Genomic DNA, 24639 nt, shown 5'->3' on the forward strand with positions numbered 1-24639 from the left:
CTAATTATTACTTATAACCAAGTATAAATAACTATTTATTCCTCATTTTACAGCTAGATTCTGAGATCCTGATTAGGTTTCCTATATGAAAACCTTCTTAGAATACTAATTCTCATATTGTATTAACGGGAAGCTTGTCAAAAATGCAAATATTGGGGCTGTACAGTGTATATCTTCCTTTAATATTTTGAATGGCACCCAAGAATCTCTAAATACTTAACAAGCACCTATGTAATTCTAAGTGGGCTTCCAGGTGGCTCAGCAGTAAAGAATTCACCTGCAATGCAGGAGAAGCAGGAGACTCAGGTTCAATCCCTGGATTGGGAAGATCCCCTGGAGGAGGAAATACCAACCCACTCTAGTTTTCATGCCTGGAGAATCCCATGGACAGAGGAGCCTGGCGGGTCCCAAAGAGTCAGACATCACTGAAGCAACTGAGCATGCACATAGTGATTCTGATGCAGTCAGTTCAGGGAAAAATATTTTGAAAAAAAAAGTTTTTAAAAAATATTTCTTCTTTTGTTTACCAGGCTTTTAAATTTAGAAAACCTGACATAATATGGCAAACACTTGAGAATATTTTTAACATTAATTTATCCAAATTACAACAGATTTTATCTAATATTTTGAATAACAAAAAAGAATAAAGCTAATGGTTTGGGGACAAAGACATTAAAAGCTTTATACATATTTTTATTTGATGCCAGTCAATAAGCTGAACCAAAACAACAGTTAAGATTGAGCTTAAAAAAAAGATTTCTAAAATTATTGTATTACAGATAACTGTATAAAAGCAATACTTATGCATGTTCCTTTCAATTGATCATAAATTATACTAATTTTTAAAGTGAGATATTTGTTTGCTCTAAAATTTTGAACAATAATTTCTAGTTTCCTTGTAGTAAGTGTAAGATATGGATGCTACTATTATAATTATGGTAGGAATTAACATTTCTATTTGTGTATATAACTTATGAAGTACCAAATTTAAAAAATGGTGCTTATTATTGGCTTTATTAATGGATGATTCCTAAAGGAATTTATTTAAATATTTTTTAATGTCAGCTTTTACATTTCTATAATTAATTGCTAATGTATTTATCAGAGTTATACACAGTAAAGTTACTTAAAGCATCAGTCCCATGATCCCTAAATGGGATTTAACAGAGAGGTCATTGTAGTGCACCTGCATTATGTCCTCTAAGGAGGAACATAATTCTAATTAAAGACATTTACATTGTATTTTGTATATTAACCTTATTTTTTAACTTCATGGATATTCAGCAAACTAGGTGTAAGTTTATATATACTTCAGTTCAGTTCAGTTCAGTCGCTCAGTCATGTCCAACTCTTTGTGACCCCATGGACTGCAGCAGGCCAGGCCTCCCTGTCCATCACCAACTGCTGGAGTTTACCCAAACTCATGTCCATTGAGTCGGTGATGCCATCCAACCATCTCATCCTCTGTCGTCCCCTTCCCCTCCTGCCTTCAATCTTTCCCAGCATCAGGGTCTTTTCCAATGAGTCAGTTCTTCACATCAGGTGACCAAAGGATTGGAGTTTCAGCTTCAGCATCAGTCCTTCCAATGAATATTCAGGAATGATCTCCTTTAGGATGGACTGGTTGGATCTCCTTGCAGCCCATGGGACTCTCAAGAGTCTTCTCCAACACCACAGTTCAAAGGCATCAATTCTTCTGCACTCAGCTTTCTTTACAGTCCAACTCTTACATTCATACATGACCACTGGAAAAACCATAGCTTTGACTAGATGAAACTTTGTTGACAAAGTAATGTCTCTGCTTTTTAATATACTGTCTAGGTTGGTCATAACTTTTCTTCCAAGGAGTAAGTGTCTTTTAATTTCATGGCTGTAGTCACCATCTGCAGTGATTTTGGAGCCCCCGAAAATAAAGTCTGCCACTGTTTCCACTGTCTCCCCATCTATTTGCCATGAAGTGATGGGACTGGATGCCATGATCTTAGTTTTCTGAATGTTGAGCTATATATACTTAATAATTTATAAATATAAAATATAAAAAGAATCCTTATATTTGGGCCAATATCAAGATAAAAATGAGAAAAATTTGTTACTTTTCTTTAAACACAATTGCAACCTCCAAAGTGTGACATAACTTATATTGCTTTGCTTGTCTCAGTGGTAGGTGGAGTTTATTTTTTAAATTACACAACAATCCACAATCACAGAAATGTAATATGTCATGTGACCACCTTTCTATTATATTGTCATGCCTGCTGCTGCTGCTAAGTTGCTTCAGTCGTGTCCGACTCTGTGCGAACCCATAGACGGCAGCCCAGATACTCCAGGCAAGAATACTGGAGTAGGTTGCCATTTCCTTCTCCAATGCCTGAAAGTGAAGTCGCTCAGCCGTGTCCGACTCCTAGAGACCCCATGGACTGCAGCCCACCAGGCTCCTCCGTCCATGGGATTTTCCAGGCAAGAGTACTGGAGTGGGGTGCCATTGCCTTCTCCGATCGTCACGCCTTTATGTGCCTTAATTTATTTAATCCATTCTCTATTATCACAGGACAGCGTTTCTTGATTTTGGTCATTATAAACAGTGCTATAGCAAACATCCTTAGACATAATCCTAGGCAAAAATCACCTGATTATATCCTTATTTTAGAGTAAGGTAATCACTGCATGAAAATGTACCTATGCTTTTAAAGCCTTTCATTAATAATAAATGTCATTGATTTTCATCTTCCTAGACAATGTCTTGAACAAGACTAATGTTTTACTTCAAAAAATTATATTTTTGTTTTACCTCTGTTAAGATCTGCATTAGGGGTTTTTTGTTTGCTTTTTCTTTTCATATGACTGGTACATTTTTCTTTATGAAATTGAATTTATTCTGTTCAGTTTTAGAAACACACAGGAAGCACTTGAGGCCCTGATGTTTTGGTTACCCAGGGAAATGTTCATGGCACTGGAATTCATTTGATGATAAACATAGAGGGGATGAGAAAATATGAAGCCTATGTTACCCTGGAGTTTTCAAATAAGTACCCTAATAAATTGAGAGTTACTAGTTTAGAAGAATATATTATCATTCTTCAAATGATTATAATTTATTAAAATATCACCAATACTAAAACAGTCTTGAATGGTTTGTGTCCTTGAAGTTTCAGAAGTCCCTTTGTGACTTGGTTTAAGGGACTATAAACATTACATACCACTCATTCCTTTAAGTGGCATTTATCTTATATGTAACATGTGCTAGAAGCTTTGAAGAATACAAAGTAACGAAAAAAAAATGGTACCATATATACAGAGGAAAATGCAGATAACCATACAAAATACAGATAACCATAACATACCTATTTAGTGTAATACCAATGGTATAAGCCATAAATACTTTTAGAATTCACAGGTACTATAGTCTACTGTGACCTGGAGAGGTCGTAGAAACTTCATGAAAGAATTGGAACTTGGGCAGCATATTTAAGAATGGACAGGATTAAGCTATTAGGTAAGGGTAGTGAAGAAGAAAGGCATAGGGAGTGATTCTGAGCATCAGAGTGAGTTGTGATGTTCAAGACAGATGAATCTCCCAATATGATAAATGAGAGATTACAATATGAAAGTCTATAAAAGTAGAGGAACTATTTAGACTACCATTTATATAATGCAAATGTGAGATAATAAAGATTAAAAATAAGACCATGGGACTGATAAAGAAGAGGAAGGCATGGATATAAGGAAAAAGGTTAAATTAGGTTAAAAATCTCTTAACAGACTGAGAAAACGAAAGCAAAGTAAAAGAGGGTACAGGAATAACTTGCCAGAGAGATGATGAAAATGAAGATACTGTTATCACATTGTATGTGTGTGGAATGCAGGACTGCAGATAGAACAGCTTTTGACTTGTTTAACTGGAGGTGATAATATGAGCCTGAATTTGGAAACCAGATACTAGAACGGACAGGGGCAGGTCATGCCAGTTCATTGTGAATCATGATAAAAGTACTATCTGCAGCCATGACTAAGTAAACTCATCAAGAGAAAGAGGGGGAAAAGTTGTTAGACCTGAATCTTGGAGACATGCTATGGGTGGTACATGGGAAGGGAAGCAGGAAGAGAACTACAGAGTTTGTAAACATACATGGTTTTACATGGCCCGAAAGCATCCAGGAGAGGTGATTCTTTTCTATCATATGTGGGTGCACAGTCTGGCAAAAATAATTCTGTCAGAATTCTAGACTAACTGAAGTTACCTTTAATTGCTTTCACTTCTGAGACAGATTTCTTCTGCCCTCCAGGAAGCTAACTGGTAAACTGATCTCTGGCTACCCAAATCATTTCTTCAGAACATCACTACCTCTTGAATTTATCCCATCTTTCAAATTCTATAATTGTATTCTCACTTTTTCTTTTCTTTCCTCATTCTAATCAAAGAGTTGAAAAGGAAAACAATCTGATTCTCAAATTAATGCTCAGCAAAGGAAGACAATGTGATCATTTAAATCATCTCAAAAAGTTACAGAAAAAAAAAAAAAAAAAAAAAAAGCTACAGGAATCTTTCATTAAGTAGTTGGATCTCAAATCTGTGAACTCTGATAGATCTGCCTTTGACTTATAAGTCTCCTCTCCAAAACCATTACTTACTCAGGCAAACCATTGCCAGCAACAGAAAGTTAACTGTCTAATATCAGAAGCACTATTGTGGAGTTATTATCCAGTAATACCTAGTTCAGTCATGTTAAACTGGATCAGTATATGGAAGGGTCTATAATTTTTTCTGGAACTAATTTGGGGGCAGGAGAAAAGAATATAAATGACAGATAAGAGAATATCTGAGCTGAGAATAAACCATGAAGGATTAAGCAAACAATAGCATCCCAAGAGAGGTTACACAGCTCTGAAATGACTAGCTGTGGAGTTCTAGTTGGACAGCACAGAGGGAAAAGACTGAGTGAATTCAACTAACTAAGAGAGCTTGCATAACCAGAGTCCTCAGAGGAGGTGAAGTGTTGGTTGATGGGTTTTCTGACTGCAAGTGTCTCAGGCAGAGCTTGGAGCTGAAGGCCAGGAAAGTGAAAGTGTTAGTCGCTCAGTCGTGTCAGACTCTTTGCAACCCAGTGGACTATAGTCCGCCAGGCTCCTCTGTCCATGGAATTCTCCAGACAAGAATATTGGAGTGGGTTGCCATTCCCAAGAATCTCGGAAAGACCAAGAATCTTGGAATTAAAAGTCCTGTTTTGAGGTAAAGAAAGAATAAGTTCATGCTGTTGAGAAAGTTGACATAAAATGAAAAAAAAAAAAAAATAGCTGAGTTGAGTTGAGTGGTGAACTGTGAGGCTAATCGTTAAATGAGTGATTTGAGAACATGGAAATCACCAAGTTGATGGGACCACATGTCGTAAAAATAAAAACATTATGTGGTTCATAAAGTTATTTACTAAAGAGAATATTAGAAATTAGGATATTCTCAAGTACTATAAAAAATAAACTAAAAATGGGTTGAAAAGTAAAAGTGTTAGTCACTCAGTTGTGTCTGACTCTGTGACCCCATGGACTGGAGCCTGCCAGGCTCCTCTGTCCATGGAATTCTCCAGGCAAGAATACTGGAGTGAGTTGCCATTTCCTTCTCCAGGGAAAATGGCTTAAAGACCTAAATGTAAAATTGAATACTGCAAAACTCCTATGTAAAACATTCTGAAATAAATTACAGCAAGATATTTTTGGATCTGCTTCCTAGGGTAGGACTTCCCTGGTGGCTCAGATGGTAAAGCGTCTACCTACAATGTGGGAGACCCAGGTTCTATCCCTGGGTCAGGAAGATCCCCTGGAGAAGGAAATGGCAACCCACTCCAGTATTCTTGCCTGGAAAATCCCATGGAGGGAGGAGCCTGGCAGGCTCCAGTCCATGGGGTCACAAAGAGTCAGACACAACTGAATGACTTCACTTTCTTTCTTTCTCCTAGAGAAATGGAAATAAAAACAAAAATAAATAAAAGGGACCTAATTAAACTTAAAAGCGTTTGCACAACAAAGGAAACCATAAACAAAACAAACCTACAGAATGGAAAAAGTATTTGCAAATGATTGACTGACAAGGGATTAATCTTCAAAATATACAAACAGTTTATACAGCTCAATATCAAAAAAATTTTAATAAAAAAGGCAGAACATATAAATAAATATTTCTCCAAAGAAAATATACAGATGGCCAAAATGCACGTGAAAAGATGCTCAACTCTGCTATTTATTAGAAAAATGCAAATCAAAACTACAATGAGGTTATCACCTCATGCAAGTCAGCAAGGCCACTGTCAAAAAGTCTACAAATAATAAATTCTGGAGAGGGTGTGAAAAAAAGGGAACCCTCTTACATGGTTGGTGGGAATAGAAATTGGTACAGTCATTATGGAGAACTTTATGGAGATTCCCCCCAAAAAACTAAAAACATATCTACCATATCATCTTGCAATCCCACTCCAGGACATATATCCAGAGAAAAACTGTAACTTGAGAAGATACATGTACCCCAGTGATCATCGCAACACTATTTACAATAGCCAAGACGTGGAAGCTGCCTAAGTGTCCACTGACAGATACACGGATAAAGAAGATGTGGTATATATTTATACAATGGGATAGTACTCTGCCAGAAAAAGAATGAAATAATGCCATTTGCAGCAACATGGATGGACCTAGAGAGTGTCATACTAAATAAAGTCAGAGAAAAACAAGCATCATATGATATCACTTACATGTGGAATCTAAAATAAAGGATACAAATGAACTTATTCACAAAACAGAAACAGACTCACAGACATAGAAAACAAATGTATAGTTACCAAATGGGAGGGAAGGAGGGAGGGGAGAGGCATAAATTAGGAGTTTGATATTAAAATATACCTACTACTACTATATAAAACGACAACCAACAAGGACCTACTGGGTAGCATAAGGAGCTATACTCAGTATCTCGCAATAACCTATAATAGAAGAGAATATTTTAAAAGAATATATATATTTATATATATATATCTTACCATATATATGTATAACTGAATAGTTTTACTGTCTACCTGAAACTAACATAGCATTGTAAACTATGGTATTTCAATAATTTTTTTAAAAGAGAACATCAGTTGTTTCTCCCTTGCTGCTTTTAACACTTGTTCTTTGTGTTTGATCTTTGTTAATTTGATTAATATGTGTCTTGGGGTGTTTCGCCTTGGGTTTATCCTGTTTGGGACTCTCTGGGTTTCTTGGACTTGTGTAACTATTTCCTTCCCCATTTTAGGGACATATTCAGCTATTATCTCCTCGAGTATTTTCTCATGGCCTTTCTTTTTGTCTTCTTCTTCTGGGACTCCTATGATTCGAATGTTGGGGCATTTCACATTGTCCCAGAGGTCCCTGCGGATTCATGTCAATGTATGGCAAAAACCACTACAATATTGTAAAGTAATTAGCCTCCAACTAATAAAAATAATTGGGATTAAAAAAAGAAAAATAAAAAAAAGATATTGAATATAGTTCTCTGTCCTATAAAAGAGAACATCAGTGAACAAGGCAGTAAAAGTAACAACTTTAAATTCTATTTCCAAAATTTTTTTCTCAGACATTATGTGAAAGTAAAAGTTTATATGTTCAAAGTGATTGGAAGATACTGGGTTAACAAAGAAGACCAAATTTCTGTTTTCAGTGGTTTTAATTAATTAGTACTGTGAGACTCTAAGACAGAAAGGTATATTATGCGTATTGCTTAGCAAGAATACATTTTATTTCCCTCCTTCTCAGGACCTCTCAAGTAAAATACTGTGTTAGCTGCTATGCAGAGGTTGATTGCACCCTCTGTCAGAGGGGATGGAATTAAGACTTCAGTGGGTTGGGCCACAGGGAGTCCAACACTGAATCAATGGGAGATACATAGAAAAGGTGAGACAATCAAAGATTTTGTACTAGTGGCACGGTTCTTTGTCACCAGGCAAAGAAGAAAGATGTAGTAGAGGCCTTCTTGGGAAGAAAACATGAAGAATACAGAGACTGAGGTGGATTCACTTCAAAGTGTTGGAGGAGCACACACCAGATATGGATGTTACTTGCAGTCCATCAATAGTAAAGGAAAACTTAGTTATGTAAGAATCAACATGAGCAACTGAAGATGAGTTCATTAGCGCTTGATTGTGAGGAGTTTTACATAAATGAGAGAATACATTAACATTTTGTTAAATAATTCAAAGAACTTCCAGATATGTCTATTTGTTTGGAAACAAAAGTTTGGAATGGTACTCAGAGTAACAGGGTGGCAACATTTCAGGTCATTATTATTACAGATGGAGATAGAACTTGGGTTTGCCGTCATCTCTACATCTATCTTGGGAAAAATATCTCTGTATTTCTAATTAAGACTTTAGATGAAAAATACTAACTGAAATAAACAATTTCTCTGATTTTCCTACTCAATTCTTCACTTAAGAAGGAGAAAAAAAAACAACTTGATTTTTACTGCTCCATTTGGGTTCCTGCTGTTTGCCTCTGTAAAGTGATTCACATTTTCATGCAAGACTTTTCCAAATGTTTCAGCAGTGTGAATTGGGGTTTATATCTGTGACTATCTCCAAGTTCCTTTATCTGTTCTAGGCAGCAGGTTTCTTATCTGACAGCCTTATAATTATGGAAGAGGCTGCATATTAATGATTCAGTGCTTACATAAACAATTGGCCTTGGAGAAATCTAATGAACCAACTTTGTAGGATTTGATTCTGCCTAATTAAATGTAAATAACATTAAATGTTGTATATGCCAGAATTTTTACAGAACATTATGAATTTTTTTATGCACATAAAGCATTATGAATTCAGTTTTTAACAGTTAGCTTTTAATTCAGCTGTTAAGACAATGCAGTTTGACATCAGATATGCATTATGAATGTGAGGTACTAGCACACATGTGCACGCTAAGCGCTTATGTATGCAAGGTATAATGCTCAATTGTTGATTTTTTTAAGAAAATTTAATGCTCCTCCTTTGAAGTTGGCAGCTTGTACATTTTTATCTGGAGGTTTGAATCTGTATTATGCTTTGAAGGAACAAATGGCCTCCATGTGGTATTTGGCTTTCCCTTGCCTATCTCTATTACCGTGGATCAGGATGAAATTCGTTCTGACATAGTTTTCACTTAAACACATGCACCTGATCTTTTCCACCAATCCTGTGCTAACACGTGCCACTGTTTAGGGATATGTACAGTAACTGGCTTTTAAAACAAGAGGATAATGTCATCAGGAAAAAAGGATAATTAAGCTTACATATTTTTTTTGGCTGTGTGGAACACAACAAACTGGAAAATTCTTCAAGAGATGGGAATACCAGACCACCTGACCTGCCTCCTGAGAAATCTGTATGCAGGTCAACAGACAACACTTAGAACTGGACATGGAACAAGAGACTGGTTCTGAATTGGGAAAGGTGTGCAACAAGGCTGCATAGTGTCACCCTGCTTATTTAACTTATATGCAGAGTACATCATGAGAAACGCTGGGCTGGATGAAACACAAGCTGGAATCAAGATTGCCGGGAGAAATAATAATAACCTCAGATATGCAGATGACACCACCCTTATGGCAGAAAGCAAAGAGGAACTAAAGAGTCTCTTGATGAAAGTGAAACTGGAGAGTGAAAAAGCTGGCTTAAAACCCAACATTCAAAAAACAAAGTCATGGCATCCGGTCCCAACACTTTATGGAAAATAGACGGGGAGACAATGAAAACAGTGACAGACTTTTTCTTGGGCTCCAAAGATCACTGCAGATGATGACTGCAGCCATGAAATTAAAAGATGCTTATTCCTTGGAAGAAAAACTATGACCAACCTAGACAGCTAATTAAAAAGCAGAGACATTACTTTGCTGACAAAGGTCCATGTAATCAAAGCTATGGTTTTTCTAGTAGTCATATATGCATGTGAGAGTTGGACCATAAAAAAGTTGAGAGCCAAAAACTGATGCTTTTGAACTGTGGTGTTGGAGAAGACTCTTGAGAGTCCCTTGGACTGCAAGGAGCTCCAACCAGTCCATCCTAAAGGAGATCAGTCCTGAGTGTTCATTGGAAGGACTGATGATGAAGTTGAAACTCCAAAACTTTGGCCACCTGATACGAAGAACTGACTCCTTAGAAATGACCCTGATGCTGGGAAAGATTGAAGGCAGGAGGAGAAGGGGATGACAGAGGATGAGATGGTTGGATAGCATCACTGACTCAATGGAGGCGAGTTTGAGCAAACTCTGGGAGTTGGTGATGGACAGGGAGGCCTGGCGTGCTGCAGTCCATGCAGTCGCAAAGAGTCAGACAGTGCTGTGTGACTGAACTGAACTGAATCTTACATGTTAAAATAATAATATCAACTTTGTGGGGACCAAAGGATAGAAAGATTATGCATTTTACGTGTGTTTGATAATTGTGAAAACAAGATAAAACAAAAAATAGTGCTTGGTTTCCAAAGTGATACTCAGTACATAATTTTAAAAGTATTTTGCAATAGAAGATGAAGCTAACAAGCTCTCTTAGAGATCAGTAGTCTGATGTAATATTCTTGAGCAGCTGCATGTACTGATGACAGGGTTATATATAAGCAGTAGGCCATGAAGAAACAGAGAAATTGTTTTGTTAAAATACTGTCAAATCTGAAACTTTGCTTTTCTTAACACTTGACTGTCTAATCAACACAGTCATCTGGATCTTTATAGTCCTATGAAAGTGTTAGTCGCTCACTGGTGTCTGACTCTTTGTGACCCCATGAACTGCAGCCCACCAGCCTATTATGTCCATGGGATTCTCCAGGCAAGAATACTGGAGTGGGTTGCCATTACCTCCTTCCGGGGATCTTCCCGACTTAGGGATGGAACCCAGGTATTCTTCACTACAGGCAGATAGTTTACCATCTGAGCCAACAGGGATGGTTCTACTTTTTTTAAATGTGAATCAGTAAAAAATCTGGGCAAGTTAACTAATTACATTTTTAATTGGCCTTTGTGGACTATTCCTTCACTGAGTAAAGACAACCTATCTCTCAATCTCCAAACATTAGAGCAACATTCACCTAACATTTTCTCTCAAAACCTAAGTGCTATAATAGAAATGTCACAAGTAAAACTCAGGCCTGGTCAACCCTCAAACTGGCCCAGGTATGTCATGCACTTTCTCTGTTATAATAGTTAAGCTAATTTTTAAGTCAATTTTCTTTTCCACGACTCAGTTTCTCCATCTGCAAAATAGAAAAAGCAATACTTAACAGCTGTATTTTTGAATAAATGGAATAGCAGATGTCAGACAACTAAGCATGCATGTCATTATTCACTCTGAATGCAAACACATCTCCCGAAGCCCACCATTCCTATCCCACTATTGCCATTAGACAATACTCAGGAAAGATTAGGATACCAATATATTTTCTAATACCACAGAGGCAAGTAATAACTATTTGCTTATAGTCTGAAAAATCAATTATTTTTAGAAAAATTTCAAAACAGAAAACACATACTGTTTATAAATGGACTAATACTTTAAAATGGCTCACCTTTAAGTATAGTCATTGCTATTGTTGAGTCACTAAGATGTGCCCATCTCTTTGTGATCCCATGGACTATAGCATGCCAGGCTCCTCTGTCCTCCATTATCTCCAAGAGTTTGCTCAAAATTTTTAGTACCCATACAATATACAATAGACATTCATTGTTTTATTTGACAACAATCTATACATATTTGCTGTTTGCTGAGTGTTTACTATCTCTGAAGCATTATTCCAGATGATGAAATACAAGCAGTGAACAAGATGATAAAGCCTTTACTTTCATGGAACTTGCCACTTTGTAGGAGAGACAACAATAAAGAAACGAATAGACAACGACTGATCTCTGATGAAATAATTCTAGTGAGAGAATAAAAATTGATTGGGCATGGTTGTGTTATTTTAGATAGGACAATCAGAGATGAGTAATCAGTGGTGTGATATTCTCCTGAGTTCTGGATTATGCAACAATTAGCCATGAGCAGATATACCAGAAAAAGTCTTCTGACAGAGAAGAGCAAGAATAAATGTTCTAAGGCCATAATAAAGTAGATGTTTTGAGAAATAGAGAATAAGAAATGGCAACCCACTCCAGTATTCTTGCCTGGAGAATCCCATGGACAGAGGAGACTGGTGGGCTACAGTCCACGGAGTTGCAAGAGTTGGACATGACTAAGTGACTAAACCACTACCACACCTCAGTGCCACTGGAGCACATTGAACTGAGGTCCAGAATGGAAAGAAATGAGGACTATCTGAGATGGTATTGTTTTCTTAATTCAAATTTTTGACTGTTCATTGCTATTATATATGAACACAGTTGAATTTATATTTATTTGCTCTGTATCCCACAGTCTTGCCAAACTCATTTGGTAGGTCTAGCTTTCTCTAGTTCTCACTGAATTCTCTATTTAAATTCCCTGTTGTCTAAAGCGAAAGGCAGTTTTACTTCTTTTCCAATCTGTATGCCTTCTATTTTTCTTCCTGACTTTATTGTTTAAAAATCACAGTACAATGTTGAATAGAGTGATGAGTGTGTATGTTTGTCTTGTTCTTATGGGGAAAAAATTAGTCTTTCACCATTAAATATTTGTTAGCTGTAGGTATTTCATAGATGCTTTTTATCAAGCTGAAGTTCCTTTTAAATCCAATTTTACTGAGTTTTTGGGCTTCCCTGATGGTTCAGCTGGTAAAGAATCACTCCAGTATACTGGCCTGGAGAATTCAACGGACTGTATAGTCCATGGGGTCGCAAAGAGTCAGACAGAACTGAGGAACTTTCACTTTACTGAGTTTTCATCATCCCTGGTGGCTCAGATGGTAAAGAATCTGCATGCAATACCAGAGACGTGGGTTTGATCCTTGGGCTGGGGAGATCCCCTGGAGAAGCAAATGGCAACCCACTCTAATATTCTTGCCTGGAGAATTCCATGGCTAGAGGAGCCTGGTGGGCTATAGTCCATGGAGTCACAGAAAGTCAGACACGACTAAATGACTAACAGTTTATCATAGATGAGTATTAGATTTTTATTAAATACTTTTTCTTCATTTATTGAGACAATCACTTTTTTCTTTTTTGTTAATATAGTTAATTGCATTCTTTGATTTTTTAATGATAAATCAGCCTTATATTGTTGAGATAAACCCCAATTGATCTTATTGTATTGTTTTTTCTATACAGTGTAGATAAATATTGAAATTATGTTTAGAATTTACATCTATGTTTGTGAAAAATCTAATTTGCACTAAATTCATCCATTTACTTTTCATCTCAGATATTGTAGCTTTCCTATGTAGAAGTTTGATTTAGGTGTTTTATTTGACTGCTAGTTATAATTTTCAAGTCTCTTTTTAACTTTTTTTTTAACATATAGAATACAATTATAACAGCTGTTTTAATTCCTTTCCACTCATTCTAATGTATATCTTTATTGGTTGATTTCTCATTATGCATCTTGTCTTCCTGATTTTTTGCATGTCTGGTAATCTTTGATTGGATGCTAGACACCGTTATTTTACCTCATTGGATGCTGCAAATTTTATACTTCTGGATGTATTCTTGAGGGGTTTTTTTGGATCAGAATTAAGTTACTTGGGAACTTTCTGATCCTTTTTGGTTTCTTATGATGATTTTTTTTATGATAGATATTGACAATACTTGTGCATGTGTGCTAAGTCACTTCAGTCATAAACAACTTTTTGTGACCGTATGGACCATAAACTGCCAGGTTCCTCTGTCCTTGGGATTCTCCAGGAAAGAATAATAGAGTGGTTTTCTGTGCCTTCCTACAGGGGATCTTCCCAACCCAGGGACGGAACCCTCATCTCTTATGTCTCCTGCATTGGCAGACAGTTTCCTTATCATTAATGCCACCCGGGAAGCCCTATGGACTGTACATAACCTAGGGTTAATTATTTCCCACTACTGAGACAAGACCTCCCTGAGTACTCTGCCCAGATTGCCATGAATTGTCAGTTTTTCCTATATAGCTGGTGATAACAGGCAATAATCTAGACCCTGTATGAGCCTTGGCATTGCTCCCTTTAATCCTGCTGGATAGTTCTCTGGCCTTGGGTGGTTTCTTCATATGCAAACTCTGATCACTGCCCTATTATCCTTAGGTCTCTAGGATAAGACCTTAGGTCTTAGGTCTTCCTGTAGATCTCTCTTCTCTTGTGCTCTACTGTGGGTGCTGGGTTTCCTAGTGTATTCTCCCCATGTATCACAACCTGGAATCTCTCTTAAGGCAGTAAAACAGGGCAATAATAGAGCTTATCTAATTGATTTTCCATTTCTCATGAATCACTATACTTTGTTGCTTGATTTCCATTGTCTTGAAAACTTCTTAATCTTTTTATCTGTTTTTGGTTATTTGGGTCTGGAGGGTAAACCTGGCCTCTCTTTTCTTATTTTGGCCAAAGGTAGAAGCTGTTTTAATTTGGTCAGTGGAACAGAAGCAAAGTCATCAGCTGAGAATGAGAAGGGGTGGGGAGTTTAAGTTTTAACAAGAGAAGTAAAGGCATGAAATAGTTCTCTTAGAGAGTAGTCAAGCAAATTTACTCCTGAAAATGTGTTAAGATTCCTAGGCATTATAGTCAGTCTACAATAAAGAAGGCAAGGATATACAATAGAGAAAAGTTTCTTTAATAAAGTCTCTAAGAGTTGATGGTATCAGGACATTTAGGTCGTTAATTCATTTTGAGTTTATTTTTGTGTATGGTGACATCGTACCTGATACCATCAACTCTTAGAAAAAACATAGGCAGAACATTCTTTGACATAAATCCCAACAATATCTTTTTGGATGGACCTCCTAGAGAAATGAAAATAAAAATAATCAAATGGCACCTAATTAAACTTAAAAGTTTTTGCACAGCAAACAGCAAAGGAAGCAAAATGAAAAGACAACACAAAGAATGGGAGAAAATATTTGAAAATGAAATGGGAGAAAATACTTGAAAATGAAATGACCAACAAAGAATAAATCTCCAAAATGTAAAAACAGCTCACAAATAACAGCAAAAAATCTAATAAAAATTAAAAATAGAAGAAATATCTAAATAGATATTTAATATCTAATAGATATTTAGAAATATCTAAATAGATATTTCTTAAAAGAAGATACACAGATAGCCAAAAGGCACATGAAAAGATGCCCAACATTACTAATTATTAGAGAAATGTAACTTAAAACTACAATGAGGTATCACTCCACATTGGTCAGTAATGGCCCTCATCTAAAAATCTACAAACTGTAAATGGTTTTTACATTTTATAAGGGTGTGAAGAAAAGGGAACTCTCTTGCATTGTTGGTAGGAATGTAAACTGTTATTCACAGTATGGAGGTTCCTTAAAAGACTAAAAATAGAACTACCATATGAACCAGCAATGACTTCTTGGGTGGCTAAGTGGTAAAGAATTCTCCCGCCAAGCAGGAGACGTGGGTTCCATCCCTGGGTCAGGAAGATCCTCTAGAGAAGGAAATGGAAACCCACTCCAGTATTCTTGCCTCGGAAATCCCACGGACAGGGGTGTCTGGTGGTGGGCTACAGTCCTTGGGGTCACAGAGTCGGTCACTACTTAGAACCTAAACAACAACAACATGGAACAATAGCCCCACTCCTGGGCTTATGTCTAGAGAAAACTATAATTTGAAAAGATACATGCATCCCAATGTTCATTGCACCACTATTAACAACAGCCAAGACATGGAAGCAACAAAAATGTACTTTGACAGAAGATAAAGAAGATGTGGTACATATATACAATGGAATATTACTCAGCCACAAAAGAGGAAATAATGTCATTTGAAGCAACGTGGATGGACCTAGAGATTATCATATTAGGTGAAGTATGTCAGACAGAGAAAGACATATCATATGATATCTCTTATATGTAGAATCTAAAAAAAAAAAATGATACAAATGCACTTATTTACAAAACAGAAACAGACTTCAAAAATAAATAAACGTATGGTTACCAAATGGGAAACATGGCAGGGAATGACAATAAGGATTTAGGAATTAACAAACACACACCACTATATATAAAATATATAATCACCAAGGACCTACTATAGCACAGGGAAATCTACTCATTATTTTGTAATAACCTATATGGGAAGACAGGGGTTTCTCAGGTGGTGTGCATGGCAAAGAACCCACCTGCCAATGCAGGAGACCTAAGAGGTGTAGGTTCAATCCCTGGGTTAGGAAGATTGTCTGTAGGAGGGCATGGTAACCCACTCTGGTATTCTTGCTTGGAGAATCCCATGGACGGGGAGACTGGCAGCCTATGGTCTGTGGGGTTGCAAAGAGTCAGACACATTTGGAGCAACTTAGCAGGCAGACAGGCAAGCATATGAAAAAGGAATCTGAAAGATAATGGATGTGTGTATGTGTGTGTGTATGTATGTGTACATATGTGCATGATTGCATGCTAAGCTGCTTCAGTGGTGTTTGACTCTGTGATCCTATGGACTGTAGCCAGGTTCCTCTGTCCATGGGATTCTCCAAGTCAGAATACTGGAGTGGGTTGTGGGTTACCATGCCCTCCTCCAGTGGATGTGTGTGACCCAAGGACTGAACCCAAATCTCTAAGTCTACTGCATTGGCAGGCACCTTCTTTACCATTAGCACCACCTGGGAAGCCTGTGCATATAGACGTATGTATGTATGTGTGTGTGTGTATATATATATATATGACTGAATCACTTAGCTGTACATTGAATCACTTAGTTGTACACATGAAACATATTGTTAAATCAACTGTCCAATATAAAATAAAAATTAAATTTATTGCTAGGCATTATATGTAAAGATAAGTATCTTCAAACTAAGGAGTACTATGAGGAGGGTTAAAATAAGTCTGTGTAAATTAAAACTTCTTTAATTTCTCATGTTAAACTTGTCTTTATTTTTCATCTGAAGCTTACTGTTAGGCCTTGCATATCCAATTCTACTTTAGTGTAAATGAAGAAAGATTTAACTACTTCAATTAATTGAAAAGGAAATGATTTCTGGTGGCAATATTTAAAGAAAAAAAATGTAGAGTAGGCTGATGGTTTTCAAAAATATTTCATTATAAAAATATAGTATTAGAATGTAGAATTTTTACATTAGAATGTAAAAACTGGATGCCCTTAATTACTCAGTTGATTGAGGAAAACTGATGAGCATTGTTTTCTATACAGGTTATTTGCCTTTCTGCAACACAGGTCAAATTCCATAAGGAACATATTAGTCTAACTGTTACATATGTTATCTTTAATCTTTTTCCCCAAAGATTTATCTCACTCTTTACATTTTTACAGCATCTTTTGATAAATCTATTTTGTGATTTCCTCAAGAATGCTTGCTTTTACTTTTTTGTATACACCAAATACATAACACAGCAAAATATGTTAGTTTTTGATTTACATTTTCCTGGCTTTATGTCATGTATAGTATTTGTTGGCTATTTTTCACTTTGAAATATTTAGTTTATGCCAGTGAATCAAATGAGAAAAAGTTTTTGCTTTTGAGTCATGGATGGATTTAATATACAAACATGAAGAAGTGTTTGTTTAAATTTAGCATTTTATATATTTCTTAATCACTTTTACCATTTATAATTAATAATCACTAAATTTTACATATGTACTAATACCTTTATATTTTTGCCAAGTTTCCCCAATTTCTGAGCAAATTATTTTAAATAGTCTTTTTAAAAAATGGTTATTATGTCCATAGCACTGTAGCTGACCAGTGATGGAAGCAATGACAATTAATATGTGATTATTTCCATTAATAAGAATTCACTTTTATTATTAAAACAGGATTTATACAGATGAAACAAGAAGAGAGATACAAAAGATCTGAAAACATCCAATTGCTGGTTTATGTCCACAAATGATGACATGTTTAGATACTCAGAAGAGAATAATACAATTGTGAAATGGACTTGGGTATCATTATAGATATACTACCAAGATAGACAGTGGAATGTCAATGTTATTTGGAGGGTAGTAAGCAGTAGGGAAGGCATCACAGAAACCCATGGTTATATTGCAGGATGTGGAAGGTGGGGACAGTATAGCTGGAGCAGAGAGTTTGCACTGGGAAAAGCTGAGAGTACAGGTGAATATGGTCGAAATTGTCAAAGGCATTAAAGTCAAGTTTCAGACTATTTCAGAGGCCCGATTAGCCCTCCAAGGGCTCTCCCAAGTATTACTAGGTAGAAAAATCACTTCTCTTTCCAATTAATAGTGAGCCATTAATTTATGCCATTCAAGGGCGGTTGAAAGTTCCGGTTGGGTCAGTCTTGCTAATTTAAAAGTGTCAGTCTAACTAAGTCCTTCGAGCTCACCCTGTAATATTTACTTCCCTGCATTCTACAAATTACCCATTAAATATATTCGTAGGCAAATTGATCTAATCTAGAACTAGATGGACCTCAAAGAATTTTCCTTTCTTCCTAAATGTTCAAATCTATTTTAAAAGTTTTTTCTGACCATTTTGTTTATTTTTTAAATGTTTCTTTGACCTGATTTTCTTCTTACATTGTGAAATGATCTAAGAGTTATAAATGACATTGAGGAAGAACAAAGCGACCTAGGAGTTGCGGAGAAAGCTCAGTACATGCCATAATTTTCTGCTCTGAAGAGATAAACTGATCAATGATATGCTACAGTGATTTTACCAGGAAGCCTGTTTATTGTTTTGACTTTAGCACATTAAAACTAGCAATGGTTCAATAAGAAGAATTTTTTGCCAACTGTAAAGTTCCTTGTTGGTTTCATAGATGGGTTTTCCCCCCAGGAAATCTGTGCTCAAAAGGGAGGTTTTTGAACCCAAGAGAACACGTTTTCATTTGAAAATCTCTGAAGAAGCCCACAACATAGTGAATGAAACATCAAGAAAATGTAAGCATCTTTATGGTGGTGGAATTCCCTAAATAGAGTGCATGACTCTTGTGATACAAAACAGCTGTTTTTCATGTGTCTCTACAACCCGGCACAAGGAGAAATTCTGCTCAGACACCTTAAGTCATTTCAAATCAGCTTAAAGCATCTTTGGCGCCCTTAAATATTAATGAAAGTCAACAAGCAGTGAAGTCTTTGCCCTACAGGGACTGTCACTGGTCAGCTCCTTGCTGTTTGTTTCTGAGTTAATCAAATTACTATATCATTGGTGCATTTGTACCCTCCACCATTAATGATGAGTGTCTTTGAAAAAAAGAGGATGTCTTGGCATAATGGCACATTAATCCTGTGGGAGATGGGGGAGGGGGCATTCTTTTACCAAGATTGCCCTTGTGTGTGAGGTGGAAGTATAGATGAAGATCACTGCCAGAAATCAACCTTTAATAAGTCAGTCTAAAAGCCACTTCACTTCACATTATCCCAGCCAGCTAGGAAATATGCACGTGAAGAGGAAAACGAAGCTATAAAAGGAAGAGTTTAATGATTTTAATTTCTTAATTTGGTTCCTCTGATGTAGTATCTAGATATTAGGACCATTCTTAATACGCGTGGAAGTGACTTCAGAAAAATCACTCCTGCTGTAGAGCTAATTGTTATCAAAATGAAAAAATACGTTCTGGATGATGCCGATACGACCTATTTGCAGTTGGCAAAACAGACCCTGTCTTTCCAGCATCAAAATGGTTAAAATGAAGAAGCCAGGTTATTACACATTTCAATTCCAGAGTCAAATATAAAAATTTCTATTATAGGGACAATTAATTACATCTCAAAATGGCAAATGTGCATCCTTGTCAGGTAGAGTGTACTCTGATGGCCTTTCCTCAAACACTGAATGTGGAGATTTGATCTCTTCTAATGGTGCTGAGAAAAGGGTAATTACGCTATGGTCAAAGCTAATTTGCTTTCTGCCAGATGAACTGTTGTATTTTATTGTACGCTGACATTTTAAAGTAATTACGGCACTGTTGACCTTAGACAATTCCAGTTGTATCGCTGTCTCCAGCTGCAGCGCTCGCTCTACCTTTGGCTGGCAGACAGTGGCTGTAACGAGGTAATGACACGGACAAAGAGCACCATATGGGGCTCCTCTGAGATACACAAAGCCCAGTGAAAGGAAACAAGAGAATTTTAACATCATCATTACAGTCACACATCTTTACAGCTATAAAGGATCCTGTCCACACATGCTTGTGCGCATGCACATACACACACCGACAGGCAAATAATCTGAAACACTTTGCCTGCTTATGTCTTAGGTGTGTGCATGGGGGTGTGTGAGCGTGCGTGAGTGTGTGTGTGCCTGTGTGTGTTTCTTTTGTAAATGGCAGCAGCATCAAGAAGAAAAAGAGATCAGGTAGAACTGAACATGACGGACTGGTCTTCCTCTGACACGAGTTCAAAGGCTAAAGACTATTGATTGAGATAAAAGCTCAGGTTCTTATCTAATGTTAAAGACACGCCTTGTTGTCTGAAAGCCATGCACATAATTAGGCAGAGAGAAGAGCACTTGAACCACAAAATCACTAGAAACGGAGCTTCATTAAACTTAGATATTAGTTAATTTAAAGGAAGAAGTTATTATTCACTGATATATTTTAATGAGTTATCTGGCTGTCTTTTTCTATGGTAAGAAATAAAAACGTGTCCAGAGTTCCGTCTGGTTAATGTATCCCTGCTAAGACAGCAAAATAGATTAATACCACTGGAAAAAAAGACTTCATCCTCTCAATCAAAACTGTACAGGATATTGAGCTACGGAATTATTGTCAAGAAGAGGTGGGAGAAAACTGATCTTTACCATCATGTTAAATATTTTATTCTGTTTATTAGGGTATGTGAAAATGGACTATGGAAATGCATGCTTGCTTCCAATAAGCTGTGGGTGTTGCCTACATCATAGCTTATGGCCTACTTATGTGACAATTACATGCAGGGAAAAAAAATCAATTTATTTCCTTTTGAATTATATTTGTGTCATTCAGGGTTTTTTTTCCCCCTAGTAATTATTGGAAGAGCCCTTGTGTCATTATCTTACTGAGGAAAAAAATTAATTTACAAATTATGTTAAGAGATAGTAGAGATTGCTCTAGTGTCCTCAATTTATTTTTGACTCTGACATTTATTTTTCCCTAAAGTTTATTGGTTTTTTCTAGACTTTTTCACTTTTATTAGTATTTCATTAGAGTTTGGAAAACTCTATGACGATATAGGTATCTTTTTTTAAGACAATGTTCATTTAACAGAGTTACTAAAGAATTCCTATTCAAAACTGAAATTATGTGGAATTAAAGTGTATATTAAAATGATCATTTTTGTGATGCTTACTTTTGAAGGCATGTGACTTAAAATTTACCTTATTTGTAACCCAAATGAGAAAGAAGTTCTAACGCAGGTACAGTTGTCTTTTTTAAGTTGCATTTTTGCTTTACCATAAAACTTAGGAAAAACTGATTAACTTTCTACTATATCCATTGTGAAGTTCTTAGGAATACATTAATGCTATTTTTTTAAAAATCCTTGCAGCTACTGAATTCCACATACAATTTCTGATATCATTAGAATTACTTAACTATTCTGGCACGGTAATGTTAGTGTAAATACACCCAATCAGGATTATATAATAAAAAGAATGCATGACCAACACAATTTAGAATGTGGAGGAATAACAATATAAAAGCATAGTAGCATAGGAAGTAGTATATTAAAAGACTTAAATTGAAACACTTTTGCTCTTTGCAGATTCAGATGTGTGCTCAATACTAGGAAAAACAACTGGAAGTATGAACAACTTGTTTATTTGTATTTTCATTTTTTGTCATTGTTAGAGACAACAACTCACACCTAAGACCTAATCAGTTCAACTCCAAATATCCTTGATTTAAAATAGTCACTACATTTGTTGATGAGTAAGATTATGGAAGCATACCATGTCATACTTATAGAAACTTTTAGAAAAGATTTATTTCTTCAGGAGTGCACTTAGTGATGTGAAATTGGTATGTCACTGTCTAGTTTTGTACACTTCCAGCCCTAAAAGATAGAAAAAGATAAGGAAAAGAAGACTTTTAGAAAGCTGCGTTTAAAAAAAAAAGTGGAAAGCAAGAATCTTGATCGTGTTTCTGAAAGAGGAAGGGAGTGAGGGAGATACATGAGTTCAGAGCATTCATGGAATCAGGGAATGAGTTCTGATAGATGGAGAGTGAGTGGGAGAATGAAAGAGAGTGACAAGAAGTAAGAAATCACTTCCCTGAATTAAGAGTGAGCGATGCAGTGAGAGAAGCAGAGAGACAGATAGATGGTGTTGGAAGCACAGATAAGGCGAGAGCTACTCCGCGGAAGCAGGGAGGCTGTAAAAGACCATTGCATAATAAGGAAGGTGCACTGCGTGCAAACCAGAACATTAATGGTGATACCCGGAATTGGACCCTGTAAAAACCCCAATTTCTTTGACGCTGACAGAATACTAATAAAAATAAATGAATAAAGGGAACAAAGTACATACAAAATAGAACAAAAGACATATGATGGTTCCGAGTTCTAATCCTTCCTTTTGATTGCTTTTTTACTCTTACTAAAATAAATCTCTCAACATGACATGCCAACATCAATTCTTCAGTTCTGCTCTGTGAAATGGGCTAAGTAAGGAAGACCTGAAAAATCTTGAAATAATTACAAGACTAGGATTTCAATGGAATATCTCAGCAATTACACTGGTTACTTGAGAAATAGAATTTTTCATACCATTAAAAGATGGCAGGGAAGGATTTTTTCCATATGCAATACAGGCTGTGAAACAAAACCAGAATTGGCAAGGGGGAGGACAGTTTTCTGGAAGGTTAGAATTTAAAGCAAGCATTTAAAAGTCTTTGGAAAAGTTTTAAGAGATGTGTTAGAAGCAAAATGATTCTTTCAACTCTACTTAAAATGAGCTAGTTTTCCATGCAAAGCTATTTTGAGCCATAAAAAGACAGTAACTCTAATCAAGTATATAGATTCATTAAGGACCATACTAGATCGAGGTCAAATATGTGACCCTCCAATCTGGGTGCACTTAGCTGAGGCAATACTATCTCATCATTACTATCTTGAATTTATTGTCCATGAAATAGGCTGTTGCCTGCTTTTCTATCAAAACAAATATAAAGACTAATCCAGCACGTAAAAATGTAAGTCAGAGTATTGAATCTTTGTAGCTGGACTGGATATACTGCAGAGCAAGAGAAGTCTGCATAACATTTTTTAATATCTTCTATAAAATAATGTATTTTCTCTCCTAAAGATCCATTGCACAGAGTGACTTTCATTAATTTCAGGAAATGGAAGCCAATATTTGTCTATGTGCCTTTTTAAAAAATGTCATCTATGCAGGAAAGTTTTAAACACAGTCAGTATTTTGCCTATCTTGAATAAAATTGGCCTGAAAAACAAGGGCACAAGGTTCCGGGGAAATTGCAAGTGATTAAAACAACAATGTTTTTAGGAAGACTAAGTTAAAAGTAAACATGAAAGTTTTGTAGAAAAATTCAGCTGAAAAAGAAAAATCCATATGTATTGATTTCCATATATTTATATATGCTTTTATTACTTTATGAAGCTTTAAGAGGAACACTCCTGTTATTGAGAAGACTTCTTTCAAAAAGTAATGGCTAGAAATTAGTTTGGTGCTGATTTAATCAAAATACTAGGTTTACATATTATTTTAGCATTTTCTCATTCAATGTCTTTATTGCACATTTATATAAGGATTAAAAAAGAAGTAATTTAAGACTATTACAAAGTCGATTAACTCAAATCTTCAATTGCTCATAATTTCCTTTCCTATATAAAGTTTGGCCTTCAGTAAAACTTTTCCAACCTTTTCTATCACAAGGTAAAATAATTCTTGTTATAAATTTGGACCAGTGGCAATTTCCGATTGTACCAGAAAACAGTTCTTATGCTGGTTGTTATTAGATAATGTATTTTACATAGATTAGCCTAAATTAAGACTCAGGAAGAAAATTTCTTTCATCTCATTTTTTTTCTTTCTTTTTCTGAATGATGAGTGACTGTCAGTGTGTGGACGCCTCTTTTCAAGGAATGTGTGAAGCTGTCACCCTGCCACAGCTGCAGGACAATCCAGATGTTACACATGTGAAATCCAGGCCTCAGCATGGTGACGATTGTCAAATGAGAAAAACCTAATTGTGATGCCCGAGTCTCCATAAAATGACAATTTTTGGAGAGTTGAAGGAGGCCAGTATCTTTCAATTATTTTTAACCAGTATCTTTTCTCTGTTAAGTTTTCATTATCTTCTTCTTGGTTAGCATTAAAAAATATTTTAAAGTCTGTTTTGGAAAGGAATGAACCTATAGCTCATGATCAGATTTCATTAGTATTTATGGAGAAAAAAAATGTTCTGTTTTAGAGGTTTTCTCTCATCATCACTATCGAGGATGATGAGTTCTGATTGAGGACAGTGTGCGTGCCACGCTGGCATCCAAGCCTGTTTATGCAGGCGGTGGCTGGCTTAGGACACCTCTGAACTGTCACGTACCATTTGAATTAATGAGGCCATACAGGTCTAAGGTCTCTAGAAAGGCCTCTCTAGATTAGGGTCTATTAAACCTGCCACAAGCTGCTTAGTG

The sequence above is a fragment of the Muntiacus reevesi genome, chromosome 1, assembly GCF_963930625.1.
Source record: "Muntiacus reevesi chromosome 1, mMunRee1.1, whole genome shotgun sequence".
Taxonomy (NCBI): Eukaryota; Metazoa; Chordata; class Mammalia; order Artiodactyla; family Cervidae; genus Muntiacus; species Muntiacus reevesi.